Raw genomic sequence first — 23667 nt, 5'->3', positions numbered from 1 at the left:
TAGACAGTCAAGAGATGAACTTAGCCAAGAAAGTCACTATCCCCAGGAAACATCTCACCTCCTCATGTTCTCAATGGCTGAATCTTTCCTGGGTCAGGCTTCACTTCCTCTTCCAATATGACATTTCCTATGAAAGCAATGTTTTAACATAAAACTCACATTTCTCTTTATTTAATTTCAAATTGACACTTCGTGTCACATCTAGCTACTCAGTCATGCACCATGTTCAACCTTGGTGGACCCCCAAACGATAATGTCATCCATCATGGTCTTGACACCAGGCATACCCTCAAAGATCACGTGGATGGTTTTATGATAGACTTCTGCTACGGACAGGATCCCATATGGTAACCGAAGAAAGCCATATCTTCCCTCCGGTGTGATAAAAGTACCCAGTCTCGAACTTGGCTTATCCAGATTCACCTGCCAAAACCCAAACAACATGTGGAGTTTGCGAAACACTTGGCACCTGCAAACTGGGACATGATCTCCTTCTGTGTTGGCAATTTAAAATACTCTCTCATGATGGCTTTATTGAGATCACTTGGTCTAGACATATCCACAATGCTCCTTTTTTTTGCACAATGACCTGTGAACTCACCCAATCTGTTGGTTCTTCAATTTTCTGCATGACATTTTCCAATTCCAATCATGCTAGTTCTTATTTGAGTTTGTCTCAAAGTGCTAACAGCAACTTTTGTGCATGCATGGACCACAGGAACCAGTGTCTAATGTATATGAACTTTGTGTACACCAGGGAAGCATCCAAGCTCATCAAAGACATCTGCATATTCTTCCATAAGTCAAGCGTGGTCATCTTTGGACTGTGAAGCCACTACCTCTCCGGCCTATCCCCTCCCCCACCCCTTGATCTTTCCACTGATTGGTTTTTCACCTGTACCTTCCCCCCCACCACCTTCTTTATAGGGCCCCTGCCCCCTCCTTCTTCAGTCCTGACGAAGGGTCTCGGCCCGAAACGTTGACTGCTCATTTCAACGGATGCTGCCCGACCTGCTGAGTTCATCCAGCTTGCTTGTACAAAAATCTTTTCACCAGTTTGAGCTTTTCCCATGCACTCAGACCTAATATTGGCTGTACTTTATTTTTTACAATCAGTAGCTTTGACTTTAGCTGCTGTCCCTCATGCTTGAAGGTCACTATATAGCCCCCTTTTACTGGAACGTTCTTTCCAGTACAGCTTGCCACTTTTTAACTTTACTGAGTAAATCTTACTCTTTATTGGGAGGGTCTTGTCATCATCCATGGAAAACAGATTTGCCTGGGCTCTGGTCTTAAGCTTGAATGGAATTTACATTCACATCTGTCCCTGCTGCTGCCCATTCTCATTCACATTCACTGGAATGATCTATTCTGTTTTATCAGCACACAGTCCGTAGAAAATCTACAAAGACTTCCTCCATTTCCTCAGCAACAGTGTGCACCTTTCTCTTGGTCTTACCTCCCCATCTTTGCAGCACTTTACAAAATGATTCTTCTTCCCACAATTATTGCAGAACTTTCCATAAGCAGGACACATCTTTGGAATGTGCCTACTTCCACATTTGCTGTTTAATCCTAACTTTTTGCTTTGCTGTTGCTTTGGGAAACACCATGTGCTCTGCCCATTTTCAGTTTGCACTGGTGCTTCTGCCCTGTGCAGCTCCTTAGCTTGATGGTCTCTGCTGTCCAACACACAACACTTACCCAGCATTATATCTTTTACAAGGGATATTCTTTCTCTGAGCCCATTATTTGAAGTTCCACAAACTATTTTGTCTCTGATTAGTGAATCTCTCAAAACTCCAAACTCACAGCACTTACTCAGTCTGTGAAGCTCAGTTAAGTACTGGTCAAAGCTAACACCTTGTTTCTGGTCACAGGAAAAGAACTTGTACCTCTCAGATGTGAGGTTTTTACTTGGGACTAAAATACTCTCTAAATTTTGTCATCAGTGTCCAATGAACAGGCTGTCTCATCAATTTGAAAGCTGTTGTAGTTACCCAAAGCACCTTCGCCAATTACATATAGAGAGATTCTTTCAGATGTTCATCAGTCCCTCCTGCTCTACTTGCTGCTGAATCACTGTTTGAAGCGTTTCCAGCTCTCAGCTCGATTGCTGGTAAACTATATAGGTGTGGGCAGGTTTAGGTTATCCATTTTGAGTTCCCACCTGAATCTCTATCGGTTAATTCAGGAACAACGTGGTCTGTTGCCTTGCTGGCCAACTTCTCCATCACTAGTGTCTCTAAGTGACTAACACTTGCAGTATTCATTTATGCTCCGTATTTAGACTTCATGCTGACTTTCGTCACCACGTTATGTTTGTTTTAATAAGTACAAACAGCGTGGGTAAAAACTAAAACATTTATTAACAGTAATGGCTCCAGCTCGTGTGACTAGCTCACCAATGTCCTTACAGTTCTGGCTGAACTGCCCACACTGCACACTGGGAACTGAATTTCTTTATTATGCACGCACCTAACAACACAGTGCCTTCTTTGCAATTGCATCAATATGCTGGGTACAGGATAGATCCTCAGAGATGTTGACACCCAGCAACCTGAAACTGCTCACCCTTTCCACTTCTGATAATATAACTATTTGATGGCTGGCAGGGATGTAGTGGACTTGTTTCCCATGCTCAATAACACAAACACGGTCACGGGTGCACCAAGAAGTTCAATTGTAAGAAAATTACTTCTGAAAATGAAGCAAACTGGAGATGAAGATGGGGTACAAGTTGCAATAAAGGAATGAGATCTGAGACAACAAAATCAAAATAAACTGTGAAGTTTCTCACTTGAGTGTCTACATCTCCCTAATTTGCATAAAGCACCTCTTTTTCAGTTTGCAGTTAGCAAGAACCAGATCATTAGCCTGGTCTGGAATGTAAAATATCACTCGCTGAATTGTTTCCTGTACCACTCCTGCTGACCTCCCTTGTTTGCACTCCAGCTGTGGTCCACTAAATCATTTGAGTAGATGTTTGTTCTCTTGCTCTTTATTCCTTTGTTTCCTGATCTGGCAGATGGTCTATTAAACTCCCTAACTCATTCACATTTAAAGATCTTGATTTGAAGAAGGAAAAGAATTTGAATACTCCATCAATAACTCAATGTAAACACAGCCACTAGGACATTGTAAAACATTCTAACTTTTTTTCTCCTTGTTTTTCTTCCTTGTATGGAGATGTAACCTATAATACACCTTACTCTGCAAGACCACTAAGGGTTCAGTGTCCTTGAATCAATGGATTAAGGTAGAAGCTGTTCCCGATACAACTTATATTGTAAAAAATAGAGTAATCGAGAAAGGGAAACAGTGGATCTCTCATCCTCTCCTTGAATCAATGTTGACCAAGGAGAAAAAAATCATATGAACTAGGTATTCATTCAATCTTAACCCCAATGAACAGGACTGTGATTGGTTGAGGACCACAGTACAGGGTGCTTCTGTTACTGGACAAGGAGGGTTTGGATTGAGTGAGGAAGCCCCTCAATTGTTCTAGTAGTGTATGAGCCCAGGGGGCCACAGGAATAATGTAATGGAACACTACTTATTCATAATCAATGTGTTGTTAGAATGAAAAGGCATTACATTGTTTATTCTTGTAAATAATTATACTATGAATAAAGACTATTTTGATAAAAAAAATATTGGGATCGGTTGTGTGAAAATTCCAGTAAGGCAAATGTTAAAGACAACAACTAGGTGAGAATGACTGTGGCAGTATATAGTCAAACCTACAAAAGGCCGACCTTTGAAGTGAGTGAACTTTGCTCTTGTAAGATGTGTTATTCGTTTACAGCTGTCCAGGTGAGGCTGTAGAGTTGGTGTGCTCTACTGGAATGCTGAGGGCAGTGTAGCCTGGTGTCCCAGCTGAAACTGGTCCTACCCCGCAGCCGTATTGTGTTCAACTGCAGACTGCTGTAACATACATGGACTCAAGCATCTTGGACTATATTTTTAGTGTGACAGTATGTGACTGATTTTTATAACAAAATGTACTTTATTCATAATAAAATTATTTACAATAAACCATTCAATAACTCTGAATACTTTACAGACATTACCATTACGTTCCATATAATTTACCAATTTCAGCCATTCACATGGCACTCTGCTGGTTCATATTGTACAACCATTGTTGAGGGGTATACACCCCGCCACACAACCCCTCCCACTCCCATGGGTGAAGAACCTTATATCATGGTCCTTCCCCTCCAAGCCCTTGCGATGGCTGCACCAACTTTCAGTGCATCCCTTAGAACGTGCTTCTGCAGCTGAGAATGTGCCAGTCAGCACCATTCTGCCACGGACATCTCAATGTGCTGGTAGACCATCAAGTTTCAGGCTGCCCAAAGAGCATCTTTCACTGAGTTGATGATCCGCCAGTAGTACCGGATGTTTGTCACTATGTGCGCTCCCAGGAACAGCCCGTAGATCACAGAATCCTCTGTTACGCAACTGCTGGGGATCCATCGTGACACCAGCCCTTTCATCCGGCTCCACACCTTCTCCGTGAACCCACAGTGTGAAAAGAGTTAGGTTACTGATTCCTCTCCATTGCAGTCCTCCCGTGGGCAGCGGGATGTAAAGACGATGTTCCGGGCAAACAGGAAGGATGACTGGGAGGCCCTTCTCACAGCCAGCTAGGCGAGGTCTTGGTGCCTGTTGGTGAGGTCTGGCGATGAGGCATTTTCCCCAGATGACCTGGACAGTCTGCTCAGGGAACCACCCCAATGTGTCCATCACATCCTTCTCCTGCAGTGTCTGCAGGACATTCCGTGTTGACCAGTGCTGGCCCTGTGGTCAAAAGGCATTGTTCTGGAAGAACTTCACCTCGAAGGACAGGTGATGCGGCAACGTCCAGCTGACTGGTGTATTGCACAGAAATGGGGCCAGACCCATCCTTCGTAACCAGGGTGACAGGGGCACATAGTGGTAACTTGATGCCCACATATTTTGGGTTCCACACACAACCTGATGCAGCCACAGACGAAGCTGGACATCAGATTGAGGGCAATGTTTTTGCCCCCATTGTCCAGAGACTTGTGCATGGTGACCTGTCTGACCCGCTCCATCTTTGATCCTCAAATGAACCTGAAGACAGCTCAGGTGATTTCCGAACTGCAGGAGCAGGGGATGGGCCACACTTGCGCCAAGTACAGCAGCACTGAAAGCACCTCACACCTGATGACAAGGTTATTGTCTGTTATCGATAGGGAGCCCAGTTTCTGCTTTACCTTGACAGTCTGCTCCAGCCAGTTCTCATTACTTGCCAGAACCAGATCCCCAACACCTTCACGTAATCAGACCTGATGGTAAAGGGGACACTGGATCAGTCAGGCCAGTAGCCGAAGAGCATGCCTCCGCTCTTCGTGCGGTTGACCTTGGCCCCTGATACCAGTTCAAACAGGTCGCAGATGCTAATCAGACTGTGAACTGACCTCGGATCAGAGCAGAAGATGGCGACGTCGTCCATGTACAGGGAGGTTTTCACTTGGGACCCTCCAGTGCTTGCCAGCGTCACCCTCTTATGCCCTCATCCTTCTTGATGGCTTCAGCAAAGGGTTCTATGCAACATACAAACAAGACAAGGGAGAGAAGGTAGCCTGACTCCAGACTTGATAGGGAAGCTATCTGTTTCCCACCCATTGATCTGGACTGCACTACACATGTCTGTGTAGAGCAGTTTGATCCAATTCCTGATTCCCTCCCCAAATCCCATCCTTCATTTTTGCGAGCAAGCAGCATTATTGTAGACCCATCACACCCTGGACAACACTTGTTCCAACTTCTTCCTTCTGGTAGGCGCTTTAGATCACTGTATGCCAGGACAAATAGGTACAAGAACAGTTTCTTTCTGTATGCCATCAGTCTTACGAACACTTGAATTTTAGTCCATTATAAATCAAGTCCACCTGTACATTCAATGAGGTGGACCTCATTGTATACAGTTTATGATTATTTGCACTATTTTTTTTGTTTGTTTTTAATTCTGTACAGAGAGAGCTCAGGGAAACCAGCATCAAATTCCCTGTATGTGTCCTCATACTTGGCTATAATAAAGGATTCTGATTCTTCATGTATGTGTGTGATAACCTGATGAAGGCTTTCTCCTGATCCAATCTGACCAGGCAGTTGTCCACCCCTGTCCTGCACGTAGGTGATAGTGTCCCTCAGCAGCACGAGGCTGTCCGAGATCTTCCAGCCCAGTACAGCACAGGTTTGGTCCCGGTGGATCAGCTGTCCTAGAGCAGACTTGATCCTGTTGGCGATAGCCTTGGACATGATCTTGTAGTCCACATTCAGGAGTAATATGGGCCTCCAATTTTTAATGTCATCCCTTTCCCCCTTCTGCTTGTAGATGAGGGTGATGATGCCCTTCCTCATGGATTCCGACATGCTGCCGGCTAGAAGCATAGTGTTGTACATTTCCAGCAGGTCTGGACCCATCTAGTTCCACAGAGCCAAATTCAACTCAACCAGTAAGCCGTCACTTCCGGGAGTCTTACTCAATTGAAAGGAACGGATGGAGTCTGTCAGCTCGTCCAGGGTCAGTGGCTGGTCCAGACTCTCCCGCTTGATGTTGTCTAAGTCCTACGTGATAGACGACAGAAAGTTGTGGGAGGCTGTGGTGCCTGTGGCCTTTCTGTCATACTGACTGGCATAGAAGGACCTACAGATCCTCAATATGTCTGTCTGCGAGGACATGACTGAGCTGTTCTCTTCCTTAAGTTTGCGAATCACAGAGCTCCCTCTGTGCACCTTTTGGAAGAAGCAGCGTGAGCTTGTCTCGTCCTGTTCCACTGTTTGGACCCTTGATCAGAAGATGATCTTGGAGGATTCGGTGGCGAAGTGCTGGGCTTGCCGACTCTTCACCTCTCGTAACTCCTCCCCGACATCCACCCCCTTCAACTGCAAAAGCAGAAATCACTGCAACTCTGTCTGGAGTTTACACAGTTCCCTCTGCCCCTGTTTTGGTTTCAGAACCCCCTTGAAGATGAAGAACCTCTTTATTTTACTGATATCTTATATGGGCTGCTATATATGACAGTTGGTAGAGTGTTTTGCACCTTGGCCCCAGAGTAACACTGTTCGTTTGTGGCAGCACTTCATCAACCTAGAAACTTTCCTTTACACAGTAGTGGGTGCCAGAGACAGATGAAATAGAAATAACAGGAAGATGTGAAACACACCCAACAGCTAAGAGTCAAAGCCCCATCCTCTTCACCTTTGATCATCCCGTAAGTGGGGGGTGGGGCAGGAAGAGAGGAGGATATCCTAGTTAACCTGCTTCTGGGGCTGGCTAAGATTGCCAACCTAGGGTCCAGGAGACTGGCAGCAAACGGTCCTGCTGCCTGGCAATGTTAAGGAGGTATGTTATGTGCCCAGTTAGCTGTCAAAAAAGAACAAGCGACATCCTCGGCTAACATGGAAGTGTTTTGGGACCAGTGGACACCATGGGAGTTGAATACCATCAAGAGGATGGGAATGTGTTAGTTTAGTATATGTTAGTTATAATTTGCCTGGTCTTTTGATTTGTAAAATGATTGTACATTAGTATAATAATTGGAATTTCATAAAAAAAAACTCAGAGACAATTGCTATACTAACTTCAAAGTATCATTGGTCGTCAGCTTGTAGCTTTAATTGACGTTTAACACTTCTATTGTAAATGGCGATTGATCTTGAAAGTAAGGAATTCAAACATACAATTTACCAAATTGTCAATATCTGTAACTGACAACCAAATTCTGTACAAAAATATCAGACTATGCTGACAGGGGCCATGCTGTTCTCCTTGTGCATATGTAAATGATATGTATTTGAGTTATAAGAATGCATATGCTCCTTGTCCAGTTATTTTATTATCAGTGACAACAGTTGTGATGCTCTACACAAATGCATCTGAGAAATGGCACTTACAGAGACTTGTAGTGGAGTTCATTTTCTTTGTACAAGCTGGTGATTCATTAGTGCAGAAGAAGCAAGAATTATATAGATCCATTAAATTCACTGCCGCATCACACTGAAATAAACAGCACCCACAGCTTTCAGCACTTTCTGTAAAAAATAGTCATTGGGCAAATTTTCAGCTCTCATCCAAAATTGTACCTGCAGAAAAGAAAAGCACCTATCATTAGAACATAGAACTGTCCACTTTATCTGTGCCACATTTCATCTTGTACGCCACTACCAAGTCACCTCTCAACCTCCATCCCTCCAAAGAGAGAAGTTCTAGCTTATTCACCCTATCCTTACAAGACATGCTTTCTAATTCAGGCATCAGCCTGGTGAATATCCTCTGCACCCTCTTCGATCCTTTCTGTACAGAGGTGGCCAGAACTGAAATTCATCTAAGGTAGCAACTGTATGCTTATGACAATTGAATAACTATGATACAAATTCAATGCTTTTAAAACATCCAACCACAAAATAAACGGAATTGATACCCTCATTCTTGTTTGGATTACTTTCTATTTCTACTTCCCTTGGTTTCTGCTGCATATGGCCTGTGCCCAAGATGCATGTTCATGTTCCAATGATGCTACAATACTGGCCATCACAAGGCTTCCGGCAGCAGCAGAGTGCAAGTCTTCTCAATTTCTCCACAGGGCTCTTCTCAATTGCATAGCATAAGATTCAGAACAGTGCACTGCAAACACAGTCATGGAGCTTACAGCTCAGAAACAGGAGAAGCAGGGCACTAAGGAATGTTATGGAACTGAGGAACCTGGGAGTACAAATGCAGTTTGATGTCAGTGACCAGGCAAGTAGACAGGGCGGTGAAGAAGGCATTTAACATGCTGGTCTTCTTTGGTCAGGTCACCGAGTTTGGGAGTAGGGACATTATGTTGCAGTTATACAAATTGTTGCAGTGTTGATTATCCTGTTACAAAAAAGACATTGTCAAACTGAAGAGGGTGTAGAAAAGATTTGTGAGGGTGCTGCCTGGACAAGAGGGACTAAGTTATAGGAAGGTGTCAGTCATGCTGGATTTTTATTCCTTGGAGCACAGGACAATGAGGGGTGATCTCATAGAAGTTATAAAATCATTAGTGCTATGGATATGGTGGATGGTCATAGCCTTTCCCCCAAGGTTGGGGAGTCCAAAAACTAGAGGGCACAGATACAAGATATGAAGGGAGAGATTTAAGAGACCTGATAAGTAACTTCTTTAGACAGAGAGTAATGAGTATTTGGAATGAGCTGCCTGCCAGAGGAAGTAGTTAAGGCAGGTATAATCGAAACATTCAAGAAGTTTTTGGATAGGTAGAGTACTTAAGATTCAAAAGCTTTGGAGGGTTATGGGCTGAGTGCAGGCAACTGGGACTTTCAGGGAGGATGTCATGACCAGCTTGGGTCATTTGGGTTAAAGGAACTTTTTCTCTACTGTGTAGCTTTATGACCATAGCAGCACAGATAACTCAGTAAGAGTTACTCAGCGGGCCACACAACATCTATGTAAAAGAGTAAACAGTTGACATTTTGGGCTGAGAGCCTTCATCAGGACTGGAAAGAAAGCTGAGAAATCAGTGTAACAAGGTGGGGTAGGTTAGGAAGAAGTACAAGGTGGTAGGTGATAAGTGAAACAGGGAGAAGGGGAGGGGATGAAGTAAAGAGCTGGGAAGTTGATTGGTAAAAAAGATAAAGAGATGGAGGAGGGGGAATCTGATAGGAGAGGATCTGACAAGCTCAATGACCATGGTGCCCATCTATACTAAACCCACTTGCTTACATTAATTCCATCCTCCTTTGTACTTTGCTTATTCATGACCTGTCCAGATTGCTCTTAACTGTTCCTACTGTTGGTGTTCCTACCATCTCCTCTGACAGCTCATTCCAGATATCTACAGTATATCCATATAATGGGAACCAGACACCAGCTATCTATCCTATCTATGCCCCTCATTATTTTGTCTTCTCAGCCTCCTTTGTTTCAGCAAAAACAGTCCCAGCCTATCCAATCTCTCCTTCTAATTCAAGCCTGCAGCATCCTTGTGGATCTTTGCTACACCCTCTCCAGCTTAATCACATCTTTCCTACAGTACAGTGACCAGAACTGTACACAACACTCCAAAGTGTGGCTTAACAACAACATAAGGTTCAAATCTTGCACTAAATGAATTGATCAATGAAAACAGGTCCATCATATGCCTTCCTCACCATTTCCAGGGAACCAAGCCTCCCTGCTCAACAACTTTCCTCAGGACCCTGCTATTTATTGTGTTTATTCTGCCATTGATTTAACTTTCCAAATCTAGATGAAAGGTCTGACTCGAAACATCAATTGTATGTTTCCCTCCAGGGATAATCAGATCCACTGAGTTCCTCCAGCTTCTTGTTTGTTGCTTCAGATTCTTGCATCTGCAGACTCTTATTTCTCCATTTCTAAGAATGGTACATTGAGAATGAATTAATTGTTTTCTTCAGAAAGATGGTTGCTTCCAATTTACAAAGAAGGATTTACATTACAAAGAAGAGATTGAGTTGTTTGGGACTGTACTAGCTGGAATTCAGAAGAATGAGAGGAGATCTTATACAATCATATGTGATTATGAAAAGGTTAGATACGATAGAAAGTTGTTTCCACTGGTAGGTGAGACTAGAACTAGGGGACATAGCCTCAAAATTCATTGGAGTAGATTTAGGATGGAGGTGAGGAGGAACTGCTTTTCCCCAGAGAATGATGAATCTGTGGAATTCTCTGCCCAATGGAGCAGTGGAGGTCACCTCAGTAAATATATTTAGAACAGGATTGGATAGATTTTTGCATAGTAGGAGAATTAAGGTTTATGGGGAAAAGGCAGGTAGGTGGAGATGAGTCCATTGTCAGATCAGCCATGATTTTGTTGAATGGTGGAGCAGGCTCGATGGGCCAGATGGCCTACTCGTCCTCCTATTTCTTATGTAAAATTAAAAAAGGGATTTTAAAAAATTTGTACAACTCGTGTACAGAATTTAATGTTCATAATAAGAAAGTAAGTGAGTTGAATGTTACAATGTTCCATGAACAACTGCAGATTTTTATGCCACCAGTTCCCTTGTCATGTCCTCAGTCATCAGGCGATATACTGTACTTGCAGCTTGTATATCAACTGGGCAGTATTTCTAACACATTATGAAATGATTGGACTGCAGTGGTTTATGGGTAAATACATAACCTATGGAAGAATGGAGGTAGTTTAGTACTTGGTTTAATCCAAGACCTGTGCTGAACTAACTGAGAACAAGAGTGGTTTGATGTGGAATTCAAGCCTTTAAAGGTGGTGGATGAAACAAAATCAGTGCCTCATAAAAGTAGTGGAAATAGGGAATGACCAGGATAACAAATCAGAAATCCTTGCTCTACTGACAGCAGATATGCCTCATAACAGACTTTTGCATTTTAAAAACTAACATTTTTTCCAATCCTTACTTAAAAAAAATAATTTTATACCTTAATTTTGTACTGGTTAAATCTCAAAAATTTAGATTGGAAGTCAGAACCCAACTTTCCCAGTCTGTGTGGCTCACACAGGTAGAGATAAAGTCAGAATCAGGTTTATTATCACTGGCATGTGATGTGAAATTTGTTAACTTAGCAGCAGCAGTTCAATGCAATACATAATATAGAAGAAAAAAATAAAATAATAATAAATAAATTACAGTATATGTATATTGAATAGATTAAAATCATGCAAAAACATAAATTATATTAAAACAACTGAGGTAGTGTTCAATGTCCATTTAGGAATCTGATGGCAGAGGGGAAGAAGCCTTTCCTGATTCACTGAGTGTGTGCCTTCAGGCTTCTGTACCTCCTACCTGATGATAACAGTGAGAAAAGGGCATGCCCTGGGTATTGGAGGTCTTTAATAACGGATGCTGCCTTTAGTCATAAAACATTACAGCATAGAAACAGGCCCTTCAGCCCATCTATTCAGTGCCAAACCATTAATCAGCCTCAACCCATTGACCTGCACCTGTGCCATAGCCCTCCATACCCCTACCATCTGTGCACCTATCTACATTTTTCTTAAATGGCAAAATTTATTCTGCATCCACCACTTCCACTGGCAGCTCATTCCATACACTCACTACCTTCAGAACAAAGAAGTTTCCCCTCATGTTTCCCTTTAAACATTTCACCTTTCATCCTTAACCCATTACCTCTAGTTGTAGTCACACCCAACCTCAGTTGGAAAGGCCCGCATGCATTTACCCTATCTATACCCCTTATAATTTTGTATACAGTACCCCTATTAAATCTTCCCTTAATCTTCTATGTTCTAGGGAATAAAGATCCAAGCTATTCAACCTCTCCCTATAAGTCAGGTCCTCAAATCCCAGCAACATCATTATAAATTTTCTCTGCACTCTCTCAATCTTACTTATATCTTTTCTGTACAAAGGTGACCAAAACTACACACAATACTTCAAATTAGGCCTCACCAACATCTTATACAATTTCAACACAGCATCCCAACTCCAAAACTCAATACATTGATTTATGAAGGCCAATATGCCAAGTATACCCTACCCTGGTCAGTCCTCCCAAAGTGCAACAAGTTTGCATTAAATTCCATCTGCCATTTTTCAGCCCATTTTCCAACTATTAAAACATTATGATCACTAGATCCAAAGTGTTACCCCACACAAACTTCTGTCACCTGCCCTGCCTCACTCCCTAATAGGAGATCTGGTATTACACTTTTACCATTCAACCCTTTTACTGCATGGGAGTCCCAGGCAATATGTGGAACACATATGTGGAATATGTAACACTGAGCATCATAGGAAGTCATTCCTACCTGTGGCCATCAAACTTTACAACTTCTCCCTCGGAGTGTCAGACACCCTGAGCCAATAGGCTGGCCTTGGACTTATTTCCACTTGGCATGATTAACTTATTATTATTTAATTATTTATGGTTTTATATTGCTATATTTCTTCACTGTTCTTGGTTGGTGCGGCTGTAACGAAACCCAATTTCCCCCGGGATCAATAAAGTATGTCTGTCTGTCTGTCTGAAAGTTAAAATCACCTACTTGTAACAGAATGTGATCTTGCTACAAATTTCCTCCTCTAAATCTCGCAGACTTCTGGGTGGTCTATAATATCCCATTAACATGGTCGTACCTTCCTTATTCCTCATTTCTACCCAGACAGCCTCACGAGATGAGCTCCCCAGTCTGTCCTGACTGAGCACTGCCTTGACATATTCCCTGCCCAGTAATGCCATCCCTCCCCCTTTAGCCCCTCCCACTCTATCACATTTAAACAATTAAACCCCAGAACAGTTGCCAATCCCGCCTCTTCTACAACCAAATCTCAGTAATGACAACAACATGATAATTCCATGAGCTGATCCATGCCCTAACCTCATACACCTTTCCACAATACTCCTTGAATTGAAATATATGCAGTTCAGAAAATTAGTCCCACCATGCTCAACCATTTGATTGCAGACCTTGTATGTAGGCTTAAGAATACCTTTCTCCACAACCACTCCACTACCTGTTCTGACACTGTGGTTTCCATCTCCCTGCCACTCTAGTTTACCCCTCTCCCCACCCCTGCAGTGCAGCACAGCAAACCTTCCTGCTAGGATATTAGTCCCACTCCTGTTCAGGTGCAAACTATCTCTTGTGTACAGATTCCATCTTCCCTGATCCAATGATCCAAAAATCTGATGTACCTCCCCCTCCCCTTCCAGTACCAACTCCTTAGCCATGTTTTGACTGCATGATCTTCATATTTCTGGCCTCACTAGCACGTGGCAAGGGTCCCAATCCTGAGATCACAGCCCTGGACATCATGGCCTTTAACTTAGCATCCAATTCCCTGAATTCATTTTACAGGAACTTGTTATTCATCCTATCCATGTCATTGGTACTGACATGGACCACGATCTCTGCATGCTCAATCTCCAATTTCAGAATACCATGGATGTGATTTGAGATGTCCTTGACCCTGGCACCCAGGAGACAACAAACCATCTGGGAATCTCGCTGTCATCAACAGAATCTCCTTTCTGTCTTCCAAAGCAACAAATCCCCTATCACTACAGTTCATTTTTTTCTCCCCTCCCTGCTAAGCTGCAGATCCAGACAGTGCCAGAGACCTACTTACTGCTGCTGCTCCTTGGTAGGTCGTTCCTTGCCAGAGGAATACAAGGTGATTGAGGGGAACAGCCACAGGAGTATTGTGTACTGGCTGTCTATTCCCTTTCCCTCACCCAGGCACCTGCCTCCTAAAACTAGCTCCCTGAAAGCTCCTATCTATCATGTCTTCATTCTCCCGTATGAGTTATCAGAGAGACTGGAGGTCTCCCAAAGTTCCCGTATCTCACACAAGGAACATACCAGTAACTCTGGACCTATTCTCAGAATACTAGCTATGTATTAACATATTTTTAAAAAACTTACTGGAAACTTACCTGGAGCTTGCCCAAGCCTGTTCTCACATAAGCCTGCTGAGCCAAAATGTCAGACCACTCTAACACTGCCCCACTCACACAATGGCTGCTCCACTTATACCCCCTTTCTTTTTATTGGCTTGAATAATGACTCACTCCTGACCAGACATGCAGTTTTCAAATGGCTCCCACCCTGCAAGGTGTTGCTCTCACTTGCTCCTAGTTATTATTTATTTATTTATTTATCAACACAGTGCAGAGTAGGCTCTTCAGGCCATGCTGCTCCAGCAACCAAACGAGCACGATTAACCCTAACCTAATCATGGGACAATTTTCAATAACCAATTAACCCCCCCAGTACATCTTTGGACTGTGGGAGGAAACCAGAGAGCTCAGAGAAAATCCATGCAGAAGCTCCTTACAGAACAGTGTCAGAATTGAACTCTTGAACGCCCTGAGCTGTAATAGCACCACAATAACCGCTGTGCTACTGTGGCACTCATGATTAGGTGACAGCCAAAACACACAGTTTATTTACTAGCTATTTACCATTCTTTATGATGCACTACAGGCTGCAGTTGCTCAAGTTGCCAAGGCTGCAAGGGCTTTCAGGTTAACGGTCAGTCTGAAGAAAACAATGATCCTCCATCAGAAGCCGCCTTGCGGCCAACCCACCTCGGATCGCCATTGACGACCACCTGCTCACCATGGTGGAGCAATTCACAAACCTGGACAGTGTCATTTCCAACACTAGTAAGGGACTTTGACAATCGAATTGCCAGAGTCAGCAGTGCCTCCAGAAATGTGTGCGGAAGAACCACCAGCAGCGTCTGTCCACAAAAAGCCAGATGTACAGGGCTGTCGTCATCACAACACGGGTCCAAGGTGAAACTGGGTCTTGTAGCGAAAGCAAATCCGGTTGTTTGAGCGTTTCCATCAGCTCTCCCTCTGCTCCACATTGGTTTTGGCTGGCAGGAGTCTTGTGTTCATGTTGACAACAACAAAGCCTTGGAGAAGCTCAAGCAGCTCTGCAGGTCAGGCCATGTGTCTCACATGGACAACTCCAGGTTACTGAAAGTCCTATTCTACAGAGAACTCTTGCAGGGCAAGAGAGATCATGGTGCCCCATGCAAGAGATACAAAGACCAACCTAAGCAGCAGCTCTGTTGGACAAATATCAACAAGTGACAGCAGTTGGCTTGTCACAGAGACTGCTGGAGAACGCTGATCCATAGAGCTGCTAAGAATTTTGGGGAATCCAGAAGAGCAAATGCTGAAGAGTGGAGGCGGCGCAGGAAGGATCCAAGCACCTGCATCCCAGCTGTTCCCGTGTCCCTACTGCTCCAGAGTCTGCAGATCCAGAATTGGCCTCTGCAGTTATCAATGATCGTGCCATCGCTTCTGAGGACTCTTCTTCCCTCCTGATGTTCACAAGCAAAGAACCAGTCACCATGATACGATTAATTACCTCCAACAACTGTAAGCACTACCCAAAGCTATTCATCATTTTCCCAAGGGATTTCCAAGTTGCTACGTAATTAAAACTTACTGCAATGTCTACACAGTTATGTTTTTGCTTTTGTAAATTAAGTCACCCCTTAAGTGTTTTCATTTTTGTTGCTGGTAAATATGAAAAAAAGTGAACCTGACAATGAAGCTTACCTTCATGAAGTAAGCCACATATGTTGGGAGGAAAAAGTTTTAACAAGACAGATTTATCAGATGGTAATGTGTTTTTCACTAGCTTCTAGGCAACTTGATATTGTTAACTTTTTGTCTAATGGATATTTTGTATGTGTAGGTTTATCTCAAAGGTGGAGCACCTCTGCCTAGAAGATAGGAAAATGATTGCATGAAAAACACGATTATTAATATCCCATTTAACTGCAAAAACATCTGATTAAAGTTGCATAATTTAGTTGTTGCTACATTGGGCACCTGAAGACACTAGTGTAGTGATTACATAAATTCAGCCACACAAATGCTATGAGCATTATCACCTATTTTAGAACAAAGAACAGTACAGAATGGAAACAGGCCCTCAGGCCCATCCTGACCAAAATGCTAACCCATCTAATCCCACCTGTCTGTACATGGTCTTTATCACTCTGTTATTTGTTGTTGCATTCCAGGCATTAACATGGTTAAAAAAAACTTCCCTTGTAAATCTCTTTTGAACGGTCTCCCTCTCAAAACTTTTTAACATTTCTATTCTTGAAGAAGGACTCATATCTACTCTCTCTCTGTTCTTCTCATGCTTCTATTATATCCCCACTCAATCACTGACACTCCAGCAAAAATGTCCAAGTTTGTTCCATCTCCCCTTATACACTTCAATCCAGGCACCATCCTGGTGAACATGTTCTGCATCTTTTCCAAAGCCTCAGTGTCCTTCCTGTATTGCAGATGATACACCAAATCAGCCAAACCAAAGTTTAATTAAACTACAACATGACTTCAAATTTTATACTCAATGATCCAACCAATGAAGCAAAGCAGACCATACACCTTCTTAAATAACCTATCCGTTTATGTTACCAATTTCAGGGGGTTATGTATTTGCACCCAAAATCCCTCTTTACATCAAAGCTTCTCAAGGGTCCTGCCATTTACTGTATTCTTGCCTTTTCCACTAAACCCCCAAAATGCAATACCTTACATTTGTTTGGATTAAACTCCATCTGCCATTTCTTCACCTAAATTTCAAACTAATTTATATTCTGCTGTATCCTTTGACAACATTCTTTGCTGCATTCAACTTCACCAATTTTTGTGCAATTTTAAACTTACTGTTACGTATCCCGTAACTGGATAACTTACCAGCAAATTAGAGAGGTCTGTTGAAGTCTGTTGTCACTATTTTCAAACGTTTTATTCGTAAAGGGACACAAAAGTAGGGTTAATACATACATTCAGATTGGGCACATTGTCAACACTCAATCTAAAGCACGGGTATATTAATAATCATCATTATTAAGTGAGCTCTGCTGATGTCTAGGGGTTAATAGATTGTCTGTTGGAAATATAAAAGTCACTCAGAAGGCTGTCGGCCTCAGCCCTTTGAAAATCGCTGGGTTTCACTTGGGGCGACTGAGAGAGAGAGATTGGGGGGAGAAGAGAAAGAACTTGCCGAGTCTCGATGAATCTTCCGTGAAATCGGGGGAGCGTTGGTTTCCTCTCCCTGATGTTAGTTAAAGCGGTTTTCTGTGATTCCAGCCACAGATTCCAGTCCCGGAATCTAACGCACGTGGCTTCCTTCAGAATGGCTTCCCGCTGCTGCGGGAACACTCTCGTGTCTTCTTGGTGCGTCTGAGGGGCTGTCCCCTTGAGACTCTCCTTTATATTTCCTCACGGGGTCGCAGGTGTCAATCAGGTTGGGATGATGCAATCTCTCTCTCAACCAGCCCACCTTGCCCGAGGGCTTTTCACGTGGTCTCCATGAGACAATAGTTGCTGGCATCTTATTCTGTATCCCTGGTGGGACGTGCAATTTTTCACGTTTCTCTCTCTCTCACTTCCTGGGTCTACTGACCCCCCCCCCCCCCCCCAGTGGGTGCTCTTGCGATTCTCACAAAGGAGGGGGCTGGGATCATAACACCTCCCCCCCTTAAAAGACGTTTTACCAGTGGTTAAAACGGAGTGGTCCACAGTCTTACAGGAGTTTTGGATCTAACATAATACACAAGTTTTTCCTTTCACAAAATACTACCGTTATACATTCAAGTCAGTATCTAAGTAGTTAACGATTACAGTGTCCCTTTTTTTCATATCTTAACATTGCGAACCGTACATCAGACTTCAATTCAATAACCACCTATTTAATTTTATTTTCTAAGCAACAAAACTAAGGAGGTGTGACCTTAGCTTAGGTGCATTTACAAAAGTTTACACGAATACTAATCGTTTCAGTCATTTAACTTAACCGGCAGATCTCCAAAGGGCTGTCTTTATTATTCTCAGGCTTTGGCGCAAACCTGTTCAACCTGCCTGGCTGTCTGACAATGGCATCTCCATTAACTGGCGCCTCTTTTCCGGCGAGCGCCCCCCCCCCCCCCCCGGTGGGGAACTTGAGTAGTTTGGCGTGGTGAACCGCCCGCCCGCCCCGCTCATCGGGGTTATTTTAGCAACACCATGCTCCAGACTTGGACCATTTCCACCCAACTCTTTGATTTTAACCAGGTGGCTGGCCCTTTTATCAGTCCCCTTCAGGCTATTGGTGTTTGATTCGTACTCTTCACTCAAGTAGCCTGTCGAAGGCAGCCTTTTCACACCCCATCCTGGCATAACAATAGAGTGGGGGGGGGCCCGCTATTCTCTGGCTCACTCTGTGAGCGATCTGCCAGGTTTAAGATTTCTTCCTTCGATTTGGAAACTACAAGCTTTTCGTTTCCTTCGCCAACAATCCTCACCCCCCCATTCTTAAATTCTGCATTAACTTTGATCACTCCTTCGAGTACAGACGCCAGGGAGCTCGCACTTTCCCCGGTTACCAAGGTTAACCCTTTTCCCACTGAACCGAGTCCATCTGACCCACAAGGACGGCTGCCCCGTTCCACTGGGTCAGATACCTCAGACTTCTTCTGAGCTCTGTTACCAGGTTCAGTACCTCGTGCATCCCCATCTCGGATACTCTCAAACGGGACATTGGCCTCTTCCAGGCTTTCAACACCCGTACCTTTTTCAAATTCTAACCTCCCCCGATCCTCCCAGTTACTCTCTGGGCGGCTCCCACCTGGGGAAGGCGCAACCCTGCGAGCTGAAACAACCTCCTCAGCCTTTTCAGCAGACTCCTTCGAGGCAAGGGTATCCTTTCCATCTAGGATTGCCCTCCTCTCGTTATCGGTAACACCTTTAGAACTCTCAAGTTCTTCAAACAATTCTGCCAAACCAGTCAGATCATCCATGTCCAACTCTGGACCTTTCAACAGCTTTATCTGTTTCTCATCTTTATCTCCTACCTTTAGGACCTTTCTCTTCACTAAAGGCAGATCTATCTCCTCTCCCTTACCCCCTTTCACTTTACTACTCTTCGTCTTAGCACCCTCGGAACCCTCGTGGCACAAGGTCGGCAAAGACGTCTCGGCCAAATCAAAACTGGCCAGATTTAAACAGCTCTCGTTCACAGCAATCTCTCTCTCCGCCACTTCCAGCTCTTTTAACTTAAGTTCACGTTCCAACTTTAATTTCTCCACCTCTAACTGAACCGTCCCACTTGATGGTACTTTGTCAGTGATATCTTCCAATACCTCATCTTCAAACACATTCTTCCCAACGTAATACTGAGTTATGGCCCTTCGTACCTCCCGCTTTTTCATGGATGACCTCACTTCTGTGAGGTTCAACCCCTTCGCCAAATTTAACAAGTCTGATTTTGTGGCCGCCTCTAGCCACGGGTTTTCCATAAATTCACCCACGTCCATCTTTTCTGGTTTCCCGTCTGGCTACCCGCGTAACCAGATTCAAGTTTTTGATTTACAAGCCCGATTCACTGGCCTCCCAATTTGGTGTCAAATCTCGGACGAGCCCCCAATTGTTACGTATCCCGTAACTGGATAACTTACCAGCAAAGATAGAGAGGTCTGTTGAAGTCTGTTGTCACTATTTTCAAATGTTTTATTCGTAAAGGGACACAAAAGTAGGGTTAATACATACATTCAAATAGGGCACATTGTCAACACTCAATCTAAAGCGCGGGTATATTAATAATTATCATTATTAAGTGAGCTCTGCTGATGTCTAGGGGTTAATAGATTGTCCGTTGGAAATATAAAAGTCACTCAGAAGGCTGTCGGCCTCAGCCCTTTGAAAATCGCTGGGTTTCACGTGGGGCGACCGAGAGAGAGAGATTGGGGGGAGAAGAGAAAGAACTTGCCGAGTCTCGATGAATCTTCCGTGAAATCGGGGGAGCGTTGGTTTCCTCTCCCCGATGTTAGTTAAAGCAGTTTTCTGTGATTCCAGTCCCAGAATCTAAGGCATGTGGCTTCCTTCAGAATGGTTTCCCGCTGCTGCTGGAACACTCTCGTGTCTTCTTGGTGCGTCTGAGGGGCTGTCCCCCTGAGACTCTCCTTTATATTTCCTCACAGGGTCGCAGGTGTCAATCAGGTTGGGATGATGCAATCTCTCTCTCAACCAGCCCACTTTGCCCGAGGGCTTTTCACGTGGTCTCCATGAGACAATAGTTGCTGGCATCTTATTCTGTATCCCTGGTGGGACGTGCAATTTTTCACGTTTCTCTCTCTCTCACTTCCTGGGTCTACTGACCCTGCCCCCTCAGCGGGTGCTCTTGCGTTTCTCACAAAGGAGGGGGCTGGGATCATAACATTACTAATCAGATAACTTACATTTTCACCCAGAACCAGATATCACAAATAGTAGAAGTCTGCGCATTGATCCCTGCAGAATACCACAGGTCACAGGCCTCCAATCAGAGAAAAAACCCTCCCCCTGTCTTCTATAACCAGGCTTATTTTGTATCCAATTTACCAACTCGCCATGTGACTTCATCTTCTGGACCAATCTATTGTCCAATGATTTACCATGTTGTCCACGTAGACAATATCCATAAACCTACCATCAATGATATTTGTGACCTTCTCAAAAAATCAGTCTCAGTTGTGAAACAGAACCTGCCCCATACAAAGCTGATTTTCACTGAGAAATTCACGCTTTTCTAAATGCGAGTACTGTAAAACCTGTCCCTAAGAAACTACTCCAATTTCTGTATCACTGACGTTAGGTTTAATTTCCTAGGTTTGGCCCTGTTGTCCGTAAACAAGGGAACAACATTTGCTATTCTCCAGTCTTCAAACAAATCAAAATCTAACTAGATTACTACATTCAAATGTATTCAAATAGTAAATAGTCAAAAATCTCATCAACCTACTGATAAAAAACAAAGCAGTTAGATCTGTGCTGTTATTTGTGTGCCTGGCTGGCTAATCTGTGGGTTTAAGGCCATCAAAAAGCAGATTCCACTAGCTTTTGCGGTGCTTGGACAATTTCAGTGTCTCACAAAGCTGCTTTCACTGATCTTACCATGAACTTGTCAGATAACCTTCAAAAGAAGATACTGAAAATTAAAATTACAGGTTGCACTTCATTTTGGTAATTGATTTTAAATTTGTCTAACCAATGTATTTATAACAAACAGGTGAGTGATAACAGGACCTTCAGCAAAAGGGTATCATTTTCAGGTCAGTTCATAATTTTGCTCACGTAACAAGCAAAATAAATCTCATCCTTGCTACAAAGAGCTGTTTAATAACAATTGTCTTGTCAATAAATACTAAATTCGGAACATCAAAACACATAAATTATGTTGAATAAGTACTCAAACCCAGTTGCTCTGGATTAATCCCATTTCTGTGGTAGGGATTAAACAAATGTGTGCATTAGAATATGTTTCCACTCGATTAAAAATTATATCATTAGCTATAGTGTAAATTGTAAACATAAAGAGGTTCAGCATTTCTTGTAGAATTGGTAAACGCACCATCCTTCCACCTTTGCTAAATGGTTCGGCTTAATGGAAGAAATGCTCTTCTCTGTCATCAAAAAATGTGACTTCATACAAATTTGAATTTAGAAAGTGCCCACTACAAGATACTGTAGCAACATCATGCAGAGGGAATTTAAAAACCATTTTCTGGAGATTACAGTTAAATCATAGTATAAGTGAACTGATTCCACAACCTACAGACCACTTTCAAAGACTCTTTACAACACATGCTCTGGGCAATTTTTTTTGTTTGCAGTTAGTCTTGTATAGTACCTTGTAAAATTTAATTTATTTATTTTTCCCATAAAAATCTGCTAGAAAGTAAATCTCAAGTTGATATATGGTAACATATACATACTTTGATAATACATATAGTTTGAATTTTGATGCGTAGAATTCTTTTGCATCAGGCTAATTCACACTGATCCCGACAATGGTGAAAATAAATAAAAGCAAGAAATGCAAAATAGGTCAAGTGGCAGCGATAAAAAGTGAAACAGTTAAAGTTGTAGGTCCAGGATTCTTTTTTCAGACCAGTTTAAGACTGAAAACAAGTTGGCTTTAGGTAGCAGAAATGATGGGGTAGAGATGGGTAAGACCAGATAGCCCAGTATTAAATAGCAGTTAAAATCAGATTAAACTTCCTTGTCCGTGTAATGTATTGGAAATGGTTAAGGCTGTGGGACTTGCCCAGCAAGCACACTATACTAAAAAAAAGACCCAATATAATGAATGGCAAATGTTCCAATATAGACACAGAATCAAGTTACCTGAAGTCAGAGAATTTGATTAAGGTCTTCCTGAACTATGACTTGCCCTTTACCTGTTGGATTAGATCCCTTGATCGCATCCCATCTATTTCCATACCTCCACTCTCAAGTCTCTGCTGTACCAAGCACAACTTCTGGTCCTTTCCTTTCATCCCACCTGCCTCCACATTCAATACATCAGCCTTTGCAATTTCTACCAACTTCTGTAAGATTCCACCACAAGACATGGTGGAGGGATCATTCCCTTCAGAATTTCCTGATTGCCATTCTATCAGTTTCCTACTCCCTGTAGAGTGGTGATTAGAGTTGTACATAATACTCCAAGTGTGGCTTGGAACCAATATTTCATATAGCTACAACATAATGTCCCAATTCTCACGCTGAGTGCCTCAGCCTATGAGGGCAAGCATCAAAATGCCTTCTTCATCGCCCTAACCACTTGTGTTGCCACTTTCAGGGAAGAATAAACTGGCATCATAATGTCTCTCTGTATATCAACACTCCTAAGGTCTCTGCATTTATTGTCTACTTTTTGCTAGAATTTGACACTCTAAAATGCATTACCTCACAATTGAATGGATTTACTTTCATCTGCCACCACTGCCCAACTTTACTGCAGAAATTGTACTGTATCCTTAGATCACCTTTGTTTCTGTTTATGACTTCATCACTATTACAAACCACCTTCTACTTCCACCCAAGTAAAAGTCCTAACATCTATCCCTGTGCTGCAGTCAGAAAGGCAATCCGCACCGACTGCCCTCAGTTTCCTATCACTAAGCAAAATATTATGCAAAGAAATTTAATCTGATTTTAACTGCAGTTTAACTGTCACATTGTCAAGTCTCAGCCTATCAGAAACATTCACCTTGTTCTAAGCATTCCTCCTCATTCTTCTCTACTCCCTAATACTAACTTTTCTCTCCCTCTTCCACAGTTTTGTTAACAATATGTTAACAATTTCCATTTGCACAGATGCTGCTAGACTTGAA

At 42.9% G+C, this 23667-nt stretch overlaps 1 long non-coding RNA gene across 4 annotated transcripts in view; it reads right to left on the bottom strand.

Moving 5' to 3' along the window:
* LOC132402732 (uncharacterized) overlaps positions 1 to 23667 on the bottom strand; it is a 126524-nt gene that overhangs the window by 28520 nt on the left and 74337 nt on the right. For 2 of the 4 annotated variants that reach the window (XR_009515051.1, XR_009515053.1), the window contains exon 3: positions 7933 to 8121. The exons of 1 other annotated variant lie outside the window; for it this stretch is intronic. This is a non-coding gene — a long non-coding RNA (uncharacterized LOC132402732). Of the gene's footprint in view, positions 1 to 5489; positions 5577 to 7932; positions 8122 to 23667 lie in introns of those variants that run through there. One more of the 4 variants, XR_009515054.1, reaches the window with a different exon arrangement.

Source organism: Hypanus sabinus, chromosome 12 (assembly GCF_030144855.1).
Source record: "Hypanus sabinus isolate sHypSab1 chromosome 12, sHypSab1.hap1, whole genome shotgun sequence".
Lineage (NCBI taxonomy): Eukaryota > Metazoa > Chordata > Chondrichthyes > Myliobatiformes > Dasyatidae > Hypanus > Hypanus sabinus.
The sequence above is the reverse complement of the archived record's forward strand: the minus strand, read 5'-3'. Positions and strand labels throughout refer to the sequence as shown.